The 15,462-nt window shown below is 44.7% G+C and overlaps 1 non-coding gene and 1 pseudogene across 1 annotated transcript in view; both read right to left on the reverse strand.

Annotated features, from left to right (window-relative positions):
- Window positions 1–6,012: 6,012 nt before the first annotated feature.
- LOC103657545 lies at window positions 6,013–7,116 on the reverse strand (annotated as a pseudogene).
- A 7,797-nt stretch (window positions 7,117–14,913) lies between these two features.
- The window catches only part of LOC103657546, a 31,232-nt gene continuing 30,683 nt past the window's right edge, over window positions 14,914–15,462 (reverse strand). The window contains exon 3 of the transcript XR_566881.2: window positions 14,914–15,010. This is a non-coding gene — a transcript (uncharacterized LOC103657546). The remainder of the gene's footprint in view (window positions 15,011–15,462) is intronic.

The raw sequence follows: 15,462 nt of genomic DNA on the forward strand, positions 1-15,462 counted from the left end.
CCAAAGGCAGACACTTAACTGACTGAGCCACCTTTTATTACCCTACTCTTAATGTTTCATATAAACCAGTAGGCCAGATGTTGTCAACACAAAATATTTTTAAGTGGAAAAGACACTGTCAAAAACACACTATCTGGTCAGTCCTGTAACTCACACATAAACATGGGCTCTTTTAGGCGATATCATTGGTGGCCTCTGTTCTCTTCATTTTGCTTAGTGTACTTTACTGTCACTCATAACTGCTCTTTTATCCAGTTTTAAAGGACATACAAATTCATCTCAGAATATTCACATGCTGTTAGAAAAACAGTACCTGTCCTCAAAGGCCTGTCACAAGTAGGGGGGGAAAAAAGAGAGACAGAGACATTATTTCAGAGGACGGAGTGAAAGAAATATCCAGAAGAAATCTAAACCTGACATAAAGCTTTTAGAGCAGTGGCTCTCAAAGCAATGGTCCCCCCGTTGGTGAGAGTTCTGGACTGAATGTTTGTACCCCCCAGACTGGTGTGTGGGGCTCCTGGCTCCCACATGCTGGTGCGAGGAGGTGGGACTAGCTACCAGCGGAGCTTTCCTGAGGCTGTTCAGTGTCCTCCAGCCTCCCCCGAGGAGGCTCAGCCCCCACCGCGACATCCTGCTCCAGCCCCCAGACAGAGGCTGCGCTGTGCATGGACTGATCTCGCACTCCTGTGGTGCTTTAATTTTTCTTGCAACCAGTGAGTGATAGAACGTAGCTCCTGCTTTTGACAAGGGCCTATGGAGCATCCCTGAGCGTATTCTCTACCCTGCAAACTGTGACTTACACCACCTGCCTATTCTCTTCACGGCCATATTTTGTAGCAGTTTATTCTCTCCTCCAAATTCGAGAAAGGCTTGCTGCCTAATTGCAGCTTGGCCAGCTCCCCATTGGCCCTGTGGCTGCTAAGAGACTTGGGGAAGCGGTGCCGCGTCCAGCCAAGCTAAACCCGGGGCCACGTGAGCTGGACTTGGCACACTCCCTCTACGACCTGTCACCGAGTGCCTCCTGGGCACAAAGTGCTGTAGATAGGGTTGGGAGGGACTCAAAGTTAAATAAAACGTGGCCTCACCTCTCTAAGAATTTACAGTGTGGCTGGGGAAGTCATGGTTCCACCAGAAAGCCAACAATGCCAAGAGAAGGCTTTTGGTGCACTGCTTTTGAAACACGGGCTGCTCTGCATACCAGCCCCCCTGATCTCCTCCTGCCCCCCATTTCTCCTCCCCATGATTCTGTCTCTCCTTGGTCAGGACCGACATTCATCCAAGAACCATCACTGAAAGGGGCCTCGGAAGGGAGGGGCCCCTCCAGGTTCTAGAAAACAAGATAAACAAACACACAGAAGGACAAAAGCAAGGGATGTTTTCAGAGACGAGCCAGGATTCCAGGGCGAGGGTCAGGTTTTAGGGAGAGAAGATGTGAGTGGATATGTCACGAAATGATTAAATCAAAGGTCATCGGTAAATCTGCTTATGCTTCCCAATGTTCACACAAGGAAGAAAGCATGGGTAGCAATATTCCCTAAGCTCTGTCTGATTCCCCTCCTTGGGGTTATGTAATCCTGTTATAGCTCAAATCGAGCTGGGATACAGAAATCATCTTGGAATTAGACAGCGTTGGTGAAGCACAAGGACACAGTAAAGATTGAGTCCCTCAATAACTCCAGATCCAGTCTCCAAGGCCCCATATGGCCCCGTGAGGCTCTGTGCGCCCACACCAATGTCCCTCATTTCTCCTGCCCTCCCACGGCAACTTTCTTCGCTCTCCATCAGGCTGCACATCCCTTCACTCCAGGACTCCGTGAAATCCCACTTTCCTGCTTGAAAGACCTCTACTTTTATTCATTCATTCCTTTATTTCTTACTGGATAACTCCTTAACGACATAGTGGTTTTGTCAATTGACGATTATCTTTAATATTCAAGTCTCTTTTCAGAAAATTCATCATATTTTTCCTAACATGTTTAATCTAAATCGATTATTACATATCCCACCATTAAGCAAGAAAATATTGTGGTTAAGAAACTGGAGGCAGACAGCCAGGTTTAAAATCCTACCTCCTCTACCCAGTAGCTTGGGCAAAGCCCCTGCCTCCGTTTCTTTGTCTGTAAAATGGGCATGATAATAACACTAACAGAAAGGTGTTATGAGTATTCGAGAAATGATATATAGCGAGCGGTTAGAACAGTGAGAATGACTTGTCCCTCGGAACATTTTAGCTATTTTTATTATTATTGGCCTTAATCCGATAGGTAATCTCCATACTGAGAAGCTAATTCCTCACCAGCATACGGACACATGCTACTTCACATTTGAGGCTGGTTGGGAGGCCGGGCAGGAGGACTCAGTCACAGTGAAGAGAGAGAACTTGTCTGTTGGTGCCTAGGTTTTTTTAGAGGCTCTTCTGCGCTCTTGCGGTGTTCTATGCTGCCACCTGCTGGCACTCCCAGGAGTTGTTCCCGTCGCAAGAGCCTATGAACTGGGCCATGATATTTGATAGAATTTCACGTTAACACCAAGTAAAGCAAGTAAAACCTATTACTCAAAGCATGCATTCAACCAATATTCATGTGAACGATGGCGCTCACTGGGTGGCTCCATGAATAACTAAATGCAAGCTCAAAATGCTCTGTCAGGTGGTGCAGTCGGCAGAAAGACCACACAGACGAGCTTATGAGCGTCCTCACATTTATGATAATGACTAGAAAGGCTCTCTTAGTGATAAGATCCACGCTTCAGGGAATATTGTAATGAAAAGTAGAATGTGAGACAAATGTGACATTTAAAAGATTGTATTTTTTAAATTAAAAAGAATTTGAATTATTGATATCATAAAACCGTTTTCCTCTTGTTACTTAGAAATACTTTAGCATAAAATGAGGAAAATGGTTAAACAAACAGGAGACACTGAGATAAAAAATCAATAATCTCCTTAGGACACTAAGGAAAATATAAAACATATGTTTAGAATCTTTCCCTTATGTCCCACTATTTATCAGATTTTTGTTTCACAGGGTCTATGGTTCTGTGATGGGAGCCGTATTTTTGTTATAGGCCATGGCCAAGCTTGGAGCCGAAGTGAGAGACAAATCCATATGGAAGCCTAGGAGATAATATGGCAGAATTTCCTGAGCAAAGCTTAGAGAATATAACTCCTCATGATTTAAAATTACTTAAGCCCAAACAGACTCTGAGAACAATGACATCTCTCATCACACGAGTCCTCAAAGACAATGAAGTATCTGTCCCCCAAAGGTCACAAATCCCAAGTAGTGGAGTGTTGGGATACATTTCAAGGAGTGAATTATATTAGTGAATCAGCACATATGCTTTAATAACCACTAAATCATTAAATATCGAATTCTCGGTCTAGAAGGAGCACAGAAGGTTAGGGCCATGAACGCCAGGTTAGAAAATGTGACAGCTGTCTTCCTAGCTTTCCTGCTGAAGAGGTCTGTGCATCTAGACACCTTTGCCCCACTCGGGGCTCTGATCTCTATCCTGTGGCCTCAGACCACATGGTGATTAACACGCTGGGTGTCAAGAACCCAACTGAGAGTTATATGAAGGCTGTGAACGCAACTGAAGTCATATGAGGTTATGAAGGCTTCCCCCTGAAATTCTCATATCCAGCACACACACACACACACACACACACAAGCACACACACACACAAGCACACACACACACACACACAAGCACGTGCACACACACACACACACACACACACAATCGTCAACCCCCTGAATCTCTTTCTTGGATCCTCCAAGGGTGAAGAATCCATGACCATATCAAATGCAAGCAACTTTCCGATACTAAACTCCAAGTAACAAATTTTGTCTGACGTGTCCCAGCCAGGAGTGGAGCATTGTGATGGTTCATGTGATGTGTCAGCTTGACTGGATGCCCAGACTTTTGGTCACACATGATCACACATGATTGGGTGTGCGTGTGAAGGTGTATAGACTGAGCAAAGAAGGTTGCCCTCCCTCCTGTGAGTTGGCTTCATCCAACCCACTGAAGGTCTTAATGGAACAAAAATGTTGGGGGGGAAGGAAATTTCACTCTGTCTGGCTGTCTTCCAGCTTGGGACATTGGTCTTCAGCTGCCTTTGGTCTCAGGCTTGGACTGGAACTGACATTGTTGGCTCTCCTGGGTCTCCGGTTTGCTCACTTCAGAACTTAGAACTTCTTAACCTCTGTAGTCATATGTAGATTCTTTATAATAAAGAAATATATATATTCTGGAGAACACTGGTTAATCCCAGGGATTAGGGATTGAGGAGAATCCACAATGTCCTGGAATCAGGAAGCCGGAAGCGTGACATGCCTTAAAATGGTTGTGTGTATTTCCTGTTTCTTTGCTCTCCAGCAATCCAGACGCTGGTGTATCATGCAGGCACCCACAGGGAAGGACCTTCTCTTGTCCCATCAGGAAGCCCCAGAACTTCTACCTGTCACATGGGAGGGGCACCTGTGCCCACGCTCACTGGTGGTGGTTTGCAATAGGGAAGACACATGTCGGTCAGAAGCAGGCTTGTCCCTCTCACATTCCAATTTTGTCTGAATCATCATGTAATAGTGTGTGCTTCTTATCCCTCACTGCCTTATACTAGACTGGCTCTGTGGTACTCCTAATGCCCTGTTAGTGGTCTGCTGCGAATTCCCAATGATCCACATATTTATGGCCCCTTGCAGTCTATTTCTAGACTATGAAGTGAGAGCCTGACTCCCCAATCCTATCATACAAACGCATTTTGCTTTCCTTGTCTTTGGCCACTCACAGAAGCACAGACCCGTGTTCGTTCTCTGGTGACTTGGCTCATTGTGAAGAAGCATGACCTGAGCCTCGAGGAATGGCCAGATGGGCAGGAGCTGCTCTTCCGGGTGGGCAGTTATTCTGAGAATTCGGGAGGCATAGCTGATTAATGAGTGCAAAATGTGGCCACACTTATAATTCTAATAACTGGATCACCTCCAATAGGTCAGATACTTGTGTGAGGTATATACGCATTTGCATACATTGTCCATTTTAAATTTGACAGCAACTGTACTTGAAAGAGCAATAATGCAGACGAGGAAACTGGGGCCCACAAGGTACAATATCCTGCTCGAAGGCCGGCCAGTTATCTAGGTATGTGTGGTGTCAACATCCCCACACCATGTCCTCCCCACTGCATGGCTGAAACCCGTGCAGATGGGATCAGGCTCTTTCCCCTTCTTATAAATTAATATTCTGACTTTGCTGAGGGAGAGATCTAATATCCCTAGCCAACTGATTTCAAATCGTCAGAAGAAAGGCGTTATACAAATGCCAAATGGGGTGATTTCTTCCAATAAATTTGATTGATTTGTTCTGTCAGACACTGTATCCTTGGGCTTACTTCCACTTTTTGGTGCACATTTTTAGAAAAATATCTGTTAAAACACCAAATAACTTCATTTCTTTTTCTAACTTGTTCATGCTAATAATCAACATTCTTACCAACTACAATATCATGGCCAATTTCCAGGTTCATAATTCCTGAGTAATTAATGCTTCCAATGACTTTATTGGAATAAGCTTTTGATGATAAGAAAGGTTGTCATTTCCTTGTGGTCTTCTTCTCTATATTCATTAGCTCCCCATTCCCCGGACAAAAGGGCCCACATAAAGGTCATAGTGGCCAGTCTTTCTTTTGCCGTTATGGCTACAAATCCAAACAGAACCATAAATCCAAACCATAAGTTTCTTGCTTTAAAAGATGTAATCCAAGAGATGACACAACTTGAAAATTTAAGTTAATAAAGAAACTGTGAGATACCAAGTGTCTCCATGCTAGCATACCTGACATTGTATTGTTCTTTTTTTTTTCTTTTTTCACTGGGTACAGTATATTTCATTGATACGTGACAACGTAGGGCTGCCCAAACCCCTCCCCCTTCTTCAGGGGCTCTGGGATGGAAACTACAGAGATTGGGAGATTCTCAGTGTATTGGGGGATGAGTTGGGGCTCTTGTTCTCACTGGGCCTGGTGGTCCAGGGGGCTCTTACTCCTTGGAGGCCATGTGGGCCATAAGGTCCACCACCAAGTTGCTGTTGCCAAATTCATTGTCATACCAGGAGATGAGCTTGACAAAGTGGTCATTGAGAGCAATGTCAGCCCCAACATTGAAGGTGGAAGGGTGGGTGTCACTGTTGAAGTCGTAGGAGATAACCTGGTTCTCAGTGTAGCCCAGAATGCCCTTGAGGGGGTCTTTCAATGCCTGCTTCACCACCTTCTTGACGTCATCATATTTGGCAGCTTTCCTCAGGTGACAGGTCAGATCCACGACTGACACATTTGGGGTAGAGACATGGAAGGCCATGCCAGTGAGCTTCCCATTCAGCTTAGGGGTGACCTGCCTACAGTCTTGGTGCCAGTAGAAGTGGGGATGATGTTCTGGGTAGCCCCTTGGCCATCACACCACAGCTTCCCCAGAGTAGCCATCCACGGTCTTCTGGGTAGCAGGATGGCATGGACTGTGGTCATGAGTCCTTCCATGATGCCAAAGTTGTCATGGATGACCTTGGCCAGAGGGGCCAAGCAGTTGGTAAAGCAGGAGGCATTGCTGACAATCATGAGGGATTTGTCATACTTCTCATGGTTCATGCCCATCACAAACATGGGGGCATCTGCAGGAGGGACAGAGACGATGACCCTCTTGGCCTCACCCTTCAAGTGAGCCCCAGGTTTCTCCATGGTGGTGAAGACAGCAGTGGACCCCACAACATACTCGGCACCAGCATCACCCCATTTGATGTTGGCGGGATCTTGCTCCTGGAAGATGGAGATGGGCTTTCCACTGATGACAAGTTTCCCATTCTCAGCCTTGACTGTGCCATGAAATTTGCTGCAGGTGGAATCATACTGGAAAACGTAGACCATGTAGTTGAGGTCAGTGAAAGGGCCGTTGATGGCGACAATATCCACTTTGCCAGAGCTAAAATCAGCCCTGGGGACCAGGCACCTAATACGGCCAAATCCATTTAGTCCTACCTTCACCATTGATCTTGGGGACACGACTAGGACTGCACCACAAGACGCGACTGTCTGTTGAATGGGGAGGAGAAGAGAGCAGACATTGTATGGCTCTGAGAACCTCTTACCCTTAAAGTTTTAATGATAAAAAATGAGTTTCTACTTGTGAACAAAATCTTGCTTTGAATTGGTTACATAAACATTAATAGTGTCGCTTTTCCAAGAGAGAAGACCAGAAGCAGAGCACTTGATGATTTTCTAGATCAGTCCTAAGTTTGGGGTACCATGGAGACGTTACTATGATCTCTCAAGAGGTTCAACAGGCTTTGTGCTCTCCTTTCACTGAACCATCATTGAGAATTCACCCCTTATCTGGAGGCTCACAGTCTCAGGCAATGATAGGGGCACAATGTTGCCATATTTCCCACTCAGAAATCGATCCCTTTGTGAGCAAAGCCTCTAAACAAGAAATGCTTTCTCTATGACACAGTGAGTTTCCTTGTTTGTGACAATGTATGCAATAATGAAATTAATAACAATATGGAAACAGGTCAATATCTAGGATATCTGACTTCAAAATCAACAGATACTTGAAAAGTGAAATGTATGTCCCTTAACTTCTATCATAAAACGACCCAAAAAAGAATCCAAAGCCCCAGCTCCGAGTTCTAGCCTGGATGAAAAGGGCTGTGTGGGTCTTGGCCAAAGCACTTACCTTCCCTGGGCTTCACTTTTTTATCTGAAAATTTACTTTTTCTTTTCTTTTCCCATGCCCTAAGGGTCAGCATGCTTCCAGGCCCAGTTCCTGAACACTCTCTTGGGAATCTCCTCCAAAATTATCATTTTAAATACTGTTTTATGTATATATGTTGCTGATTCCAAAATTCACAGCTGCAACCCCGGTCCCCCCAGACTCCACATTCATATGATCACCTCCTTACTTGACATCTTAAAAAGGTCCCCAATAAGCATCTAAAACTTAATATAGCTCAAGAAAAGCTTTTGATTCTCATGACTCATCATGACTTCTCTGAATTTGAACGTTAATAAATATTTGATACTATTAGGAAAGTACTGTTCATTTCTTAGGGATGATAACAGAATTGAGGTTGTTTAAAAAAGATTCCTTGAGAGATGCATAATAAATTTAATAATGAATTGATTGAAATAAGTGATAAGAATACACGATGTGAGGTCTGGGATTTGCTTGTGTAGGCTCATGGTGGTGGGAGGTAGCGGGCAAAGAATCTAATTAAAGTATGGATGGAGAAAGGATCTCAGTGAGCTGCTGATTGCTTCAGCGGGGTGAAGATGTGCCAAGAACCCAGAGTTGGAGAATTAAATTAAGAAGGTGCAGATCATAACCTGCTGCAGGAAGGGGCACAGGCCAAACGGGGTGGGCAGGTAGCTCCCTCGGCATCCGAGCTCCCACTTTGGGAAAGTGAAAACACTGGGTCATCTTGACTGAAGGCACAGTTTCAGTACAACCGCACAAAGGAACTAAAGTCACAAGATGTGTTACTTGCAGATGCCCCAAATGGGGGTGGGGGGCCTGGGGTGCGCTGAGAGCCAGGGGAACGGCGGTCTTCTGTCCCAGGTCATGAGTGAGCAGGAGACGGAGAGCAGCATAGCTGCACCTGTCACTTACAAGGTAGTTTTGGCCAGAAGTCACTAACTTTCAGAGGCTCAACTCTGAGTGGTTTTTCGAAAGGTGTCCCAGGAAAAACAAGGTGGGGACTGGGGGCAGTAATCCTACGCTCAGATCCCTAAGTGTCCAGACCCGGGACGTGAGCAGGGCCACCATGCTGTGAAATGCTTGGGCACCAACTTGGAAAGGTTGTTTGTCTTATCACAGATGACTATGTGGGTTTTTATATTATTGTAGTTCCAATTTTAGGTTATGTTTACATTTTTCCCTAATAAAAATCTTAAAAGAAACTACCTTGTCACCATCTGAATAAAAGGCATCACCATTAACTCAGTTGCTGTGAACAAAATTCTTTGACTCATCTCTGCCTTATCTTTTTCCCCCTGTATCTCTCACATTTGCGAAGGACCTAGGTTTGGAGTGTTCTTGGCATGTCTGTGTAGCCGCAGAAAGGCTGAAGCAGCGAGCATTAAGGGATGTAAGAAGTGGAATCAGAGAGATGTCCTGATGCTTTTTAATACAGGACCTTAATGGTCATGGTAAAAATTTGTATTTTATTTTCTATTTTGCTCTGCGTGTGATGCAAAATCTTCGTACAATGTTGTTCAGAGGAGGAGAGCGACCGGTTTTACTTTTGACAAATGTCATCATGGATGGTGTGTGAAGAATAGACATTAAGGGGCCAAGAGCGGAAGAGGGAAATCAATTAGATGCTATTTCAGTAAGTCGAGGAAATGATGGTGGCTTGAAATAGCGATCTCTACGGAGGTGTGTCAGGGGGACGGTTAGGATAAAATTTTAAGGTATTGCTGACATGGTTTTCTAATGGATGAATAAATGTAAGGTGACACTATTGAATTAAAAAATCTCTAAATTGTCCTTCAGCCTCATAGCCCTACAAAACGCGGATATTGTGGCATGTACCATTAATTCTATGACTTCTGGGAGTCACCTCCTTGCAATGCATGGACACAGCAGGAACAGCATGCCCTTAGGGTCAGAGAACGTGGGTTTGAGTCGGAGCAGGTGGTGCCGTCTACCCTGCAGGGCCACAGACTGAAATGAGACAATGTGCGAAAATCTCCTGAATACTGCACAGGGACTCCAGAGAAATATTTCTTTCCTAAGTTACTTGCCCTCTGCAGGGCCGAACGTTCTTTCCTCTGTCTTAACCGCCCATGGGATGTCCGCCTCCCTTTTTTTTTTTTTAAGTTTTTTTTTTTTTTAATTTATTTACTTGAGAGGGAGTAAGAGAGAGAGGAGAGAGAGCACAGAGGGAAAGGGAGGAGCAGAATCCCTGCTGAGCAGGGAGCCCAATGCAGGACTCGATCCCAGAACCCTGGGATCATAACCTGAGCCGAAGGCAGATGCCTCACCGACTGAGCCACCAGGTCCCCTGAATTGTCTACCTCCCTTGCATGGTCTTAGGCTCCACACTCAAGATTTCCACAACCGTGTACTTTCTCCTTGCTCTTTTTAGCCTGCAGATTTCTACGTATTGGAGCTGGGTTGAAAAATCACTTTGCAGAGAGGTGGCCCTTATCTGGCAGCTAAAATGAAAGTATCCTTATTTGGAAATTTCTCTTAGTTGGAAATTTTAGGTCTTTATTACCTGATTCATCATACATAGGTCAGATTCACTCATAAAGTGTCAGCCTTTGCATTGGCTTTTTAATAAAACCTCTTCTAAATTCAGAATTAATAACATAAAATAAAGCTTTCATTTGCACATATGTAACTACTTTATATCCCTTTTTTTTTTGCCTCCCCATCCTCCTTTTTTTAAGCATTAATTAGTGGTTTACATTCTCACGTACATATAGATAAGCAAAGAGGGATAGAAAAAATTGAGTTAAGGGGCGCCTGGATGGCTCAGGCGGTTAAGACTCTTGATTTCAGCTCAGGTCATGATCTCAGGGTCGTGAGACTGAGCCCCACGTTAAGCTCTGCACTCAATGGGGAGCCTGCCTTGTCCTGCCTCTGCTCCTCCTTGCTCTCTTTCTCTCTCTAAAATAAATAAATAAAAACTTTAAAAAATTTGAGTTAGTAAATATCTTTACAAAATCTTGACTGTTTTACCAGTACCTTCATTGGATTAATATGGGATGCATATAATTTGGTGGGGAGATACCCAGTTTTATGTGATGGTAGCACCAACGAATTTGAATTGGGAAAGTTTAATCTTTTAAGAAAAAAAAAAAAACCAAACCGATTGTGTCATTGAATAGGTATTTAGACAGAATTTTCACTAGATAATAATTCCTTAAACAGTAACTGGAGTGTCAGCAAACTTTTAGAAATGGTGCAGATCAGGTAGCTGACTTCCCCCCATGCACGACGCCTTGTCTGAGTCTCAGAATCTAGTACGGAACATGACAAACGATGTTTAGACAGTAAAGGCATGAGGATCATAGAAGAAGTGCGCTAATGAAACCTATAACACCGCAGATAAAGAATTTCGTTTCTTTTTTTTTTTTTTTAAGATTTTATTTATTTATTTGACAGAGAGAGACAGCCAGCGAGAGAGGGAACACAAGCAGGGGGAGTGGGAGAGGAAGAAGCAGGCTCCTAGCGGAGGAGCCTGATGTGGGGCTCGATCCCAGAATGCTGGGATCACGCCCTGAGCCGAAGGCAGACGCTTAACGACTGCACCACCCAGGCGACCCAAGAATTTCGTTTCTGCGCATTGCTGTTACCCGTCTGTGGGTCGTCTACTGGCCAGTAGAGGAGACATCCCCACAACATGGGGGGGGGGGGGTCCTCCTCGGCATCCTGCTGAAGCCTAATCACTAGTCCACATGCAGTGAACCCTGTCTGCTCCTGCTCCATCCATTCTCTACTTTCCAGTTTATAAATATTTCCAAGTATATTGAGTATTCTAATTTTATCCACCTGTTGCAATTATTTTTGATTTTTATTGCTTAGTACAAACGTCTTCAGTCTAAAGTTAGCTGATTTATTCACCTCAGCACTGAAAGCTGGGCACTGGTGAATCATTCCCAATGACCTTCACGTGGGACCAGAGGCTCTCACGGTCCATGGACGTATTTCCATCAGAGCCTTCGTGCTACTCCGTTGTGATCGTGTTCTACTCCATCTCTCTTCCCTTCCTCGACCCCTTTGGCCTAAACCTTGGTCGTCAATGTGGGCTGGAGCTGGTCCTTTGTTGGCGTTCTGCCCATCCCTCAGCATATACTTGTTTGGCATACAGTCGGTACTCAGGAAATATTTTATTATTGAGCAAACGGGTAAATAAGAAAATTTATTTACTATTTACATTTGGGACTAAAAAAATGGTATAACATCAAAACTGAACACTATAGCACTTCCCGAAAGCGAGGACCAGCCCCGGGGGGTGTGTGGACTGCAGGAGTCCATCTTTGCTCTCCCATCTTCCATTCCTCCCCAGGCCATTCTCTCCATCTGAACAGAGAGACAGTGACAATAGTCCCCAAGGGATAATGGCTCAGCACAATAGCAGCTCATTTCTCAATCAGAAAAACAGTGTAGGATGGGTGATCCCAGGCACCAGACAGCTTTCCTGCCCGTGTTCATTCAGGATCTGGGTCCCTTCCTTCTGTGGCTCCCACACGGCCACACTTCAGGCCAGGAGGCTGGGCAGTGTAGGCCCTCCCGGCTCCAACACCCACCCATGGATGGACAACATGAACTGCCCCACTGTGCACGCTGGCCACTGAGGAAGAATTAACCCGAGAGGTCTCATTTCCAGTACGTTCCCACAGCTCCTGAAGCTCGCTGCTCTTCCTACCTAGTGGTGGTCTCACTTTTATCTGAAATCAGAACACAGAGCCCAAAACGGAATTAGATCTATGACTAAACAGAAGGGGTGATGATGGGAACGGCAGAAAACCTTCCGAAGTTACACGGGACAAGCAGCTGACTTTCAGGTGTGTACCAAATCATCTCGGTTGAAATAGAAGCTTCTCAGAACTGTGTCCGAAGCATTTGAAACATAGCCCCCCTGCAACTGTGGGCCTACGAGACTGAATGTGCTAATAGAACCCAACACATCCCCATCTCAATAACTTCCTGTGGCAGAATTGCTTGAATTTCCTACATGAATGACTAGTCTACCCACAATAGGATATTAAAGCTTAGAATATTAGCACAGACACTGCAGGTACCAAAGAAAATGCCTCTTTCATTACAGTTGTGGCCCCGATTCTAATGAGCATGTGATTCTCCGAGATTCGAGCGTTGCAAGCTCTGTGGCCCCCAGGCGGCGCTATCGTCCAGCCCCACGTACAAACATCCCAGGGCGGGTGATCGAAGCATCCTGGCCTATATGACACAAAAGGCGACAGGATAATGGCCTCCCGGTGAAATATTCAGCATTGAAGCTAATAACAAAACAGGAACACATTTCATTTCATTTTGTGCATTTTTCACTTACTTTCACTCGTTGATGTGAAAATCCTCAAATGTGATGATTTAATAGAAACGGAAAATTTTAAAACACTGAGTTTCCAGAATTTGAATTTAGTATCTGCATGTTATGAAACTCTGTGATTAAATGCCTTAAAAGGTCGGGCCCTCTGTGAATGTGAGTGGGCGTCAGAGCTTCCCCTGATTTTTCTAGGAATGGCTCCAAGTTCTGAAGACAACGTCTAGAGTCTGAAGACAGATATTTACTGCACAACAGAACTTATGCAACATGTTCTCCTGGAGAAATTTTAGAATACTCTTAAATGCTTGCAAAATGTCCTGAACATCATAACTGAATGATAGTTTAAATACATTCGTAAATCAAATGGGACCTAATTTATGCAATGTTTTTCTCCAAATATTCTTCGAAAAGAACAATTTTGTTGATATGCAAATAATATAGAAACTCATGCAGATATTGGAGGTTTCCCTTGCCTTATATTAGGGGTTAAAATATGTCTGTGCACCAGAATTATATGGTGAATTTCTTTTTTAAAAAATTTATTTACTTATGTTAGAGAGAGCAAGTGAACGGGAGGAGGGCAGAGGGAGAGAATCTCAAGCAGATTCCCGCTGAGCACGAAGCCTGACACGGGGCTCAATCGCACAACCCTGAGATCACGAGCTGAGCTGAAACCAAGAGCCCAATGCCCAACCAACTGAGCCTCCCAAGCGCCCCTGTATGGGGAATTTCTGAAACTGTAGAGCCAAGGTCCTATGTCTAGAGGTTCTCATTCAGTGTGGTGTTTATGGAGCTTGCAAATTTGCATTTTATTTAACTAACATCAGGCAATTGCGATGTCGCAGGGTCACAGGCTTATGGATCTCTGATAAGGGTTTTGGAAGATTTAGAACAGCGCTTCTCAGACTTTCTTGAGCATGCAAATCACCTGCTCCAAAGGATTGTTGCAAACACCACATATGAACACGCAGGACTTTGCACACTGTAAGCCTTAGCAACAGTAGACGGGATTGTCTTCATTAAAGGCGAATGAAGAGGTAGAAAAAAAGGAAAAATGTTCAAAGGCTAGAATAAAATGGAAAGAAAACTGAGTGCTAACATACGGGGAAAGAGGCATTGATTAAAAGTCAGGTGGTGGGGCGCCTGGGTAGCGCAGTCATTAAGCGTCTGCCTTAGGCTCAGGGCGTGATCCTGGCGTTTCCGGATCGAGTCCCACATCGGGCTCCTCCGCTGGGAGCCTGCTTCTTCCTCTCCCACTCCCCTGCTGTGTTCCCTCTCTCGCTGGCTGTCTCTCTGTCACATAAATAAATAAAATCTTAAAAAAAAAAAAAGTCAGGTGGTGCCCTACACCAAAGGCTTCCCACTTTTGGGGCACGCCCACAGTGATTGTGAAAGAGGAACAACAAACAGCATTCCAAGAGGCCATCCTATTCCCCGTCCTTACTCCTTTGCAGTATATTCTCCACCGTCAGTCAGAGTTTTATAGTGCGCTAGACTGTGTGTGCCTCTCCCTGATTAAACACCTCCCTTGCCCTGAGGGTGAGAGTAAAATCCTCGCCAGTATCTGTTCATGCTGCTCTCCGCCTGGGACTCTTCCTCCACCCACACATCCCACGCCCAGAAATCACTGTTCCCCGACTTAGACACTACTGCCTGTAGGAACCCCTGTTTCCCCAAGCAAACCTTTCCATTCTTTTTTTTTTTTAAAGATTTTATTTATTCATTTGACAGAGAGAGAGCAGGACAGCACAGGCAGGGGGAGCAGCAGGGGAAGAGGGAGAAGCAGGCTCCCCGCTGAGCAGGTAGCCTGATATGGGACTTGATTCCAGGACTCTGAGATCATGACCTGAGCCGAAGGCAGTCGCCCAACCGAGCCACCCAGGCGCCCAACATTTCCATTCTTTACTGCAACTTCTGGCTTATTTTTCTGTATTCTGCAAGTCTGTAAAAACAAGGAAAGCGAACTTTTTCATTGTCTTGATCACTGTTTAATTCCCAGCAGCTGCACCATGCCTGGTATACAGTTGATATGTGATAAATATCCATTCCATCAATGACGGAATGAGGAATAAGATGCAGTATACATATACAGTGGAATATTACTCAGTGTATGTATACAGTGGACTATTACTCAGTGTATGTATACAGTGGAATATTACTCAGTGTATGTATACAGTGGAATATTACTCAGCCATAAACAGAATTTAATCTTGCCACTGGGGACAACATGGCTGGACCTTGAGGACATGAAGTTAAATGAAATAAGTTAGAGAAAGACAATTCTGTATGACCGCATTTACATGTGCAATCTAAAACAAACAAAAAATCAAGCTCACAGATACAGAGAACAAAACGGTGATTGCCGTGTGTCAGAGCTGAGCGCGGGGGGCCACG

The sequence above is a fragment of the Ursus maritimus genome, unplaced genomic scaffold (assembly GCF_017311325.1).
Source record: "Ursus maritimus isolate PB19 unplaced genomic scaffold, ASM1731132v1 scaffold_10, whole genome shotgun sequence".
NCBI classification, from domain to species: Eukaryota; Metazoa; Chordata; class Mammalia; order Carnivora; family Ursidae; genus Ursus; species Ursus maritimus.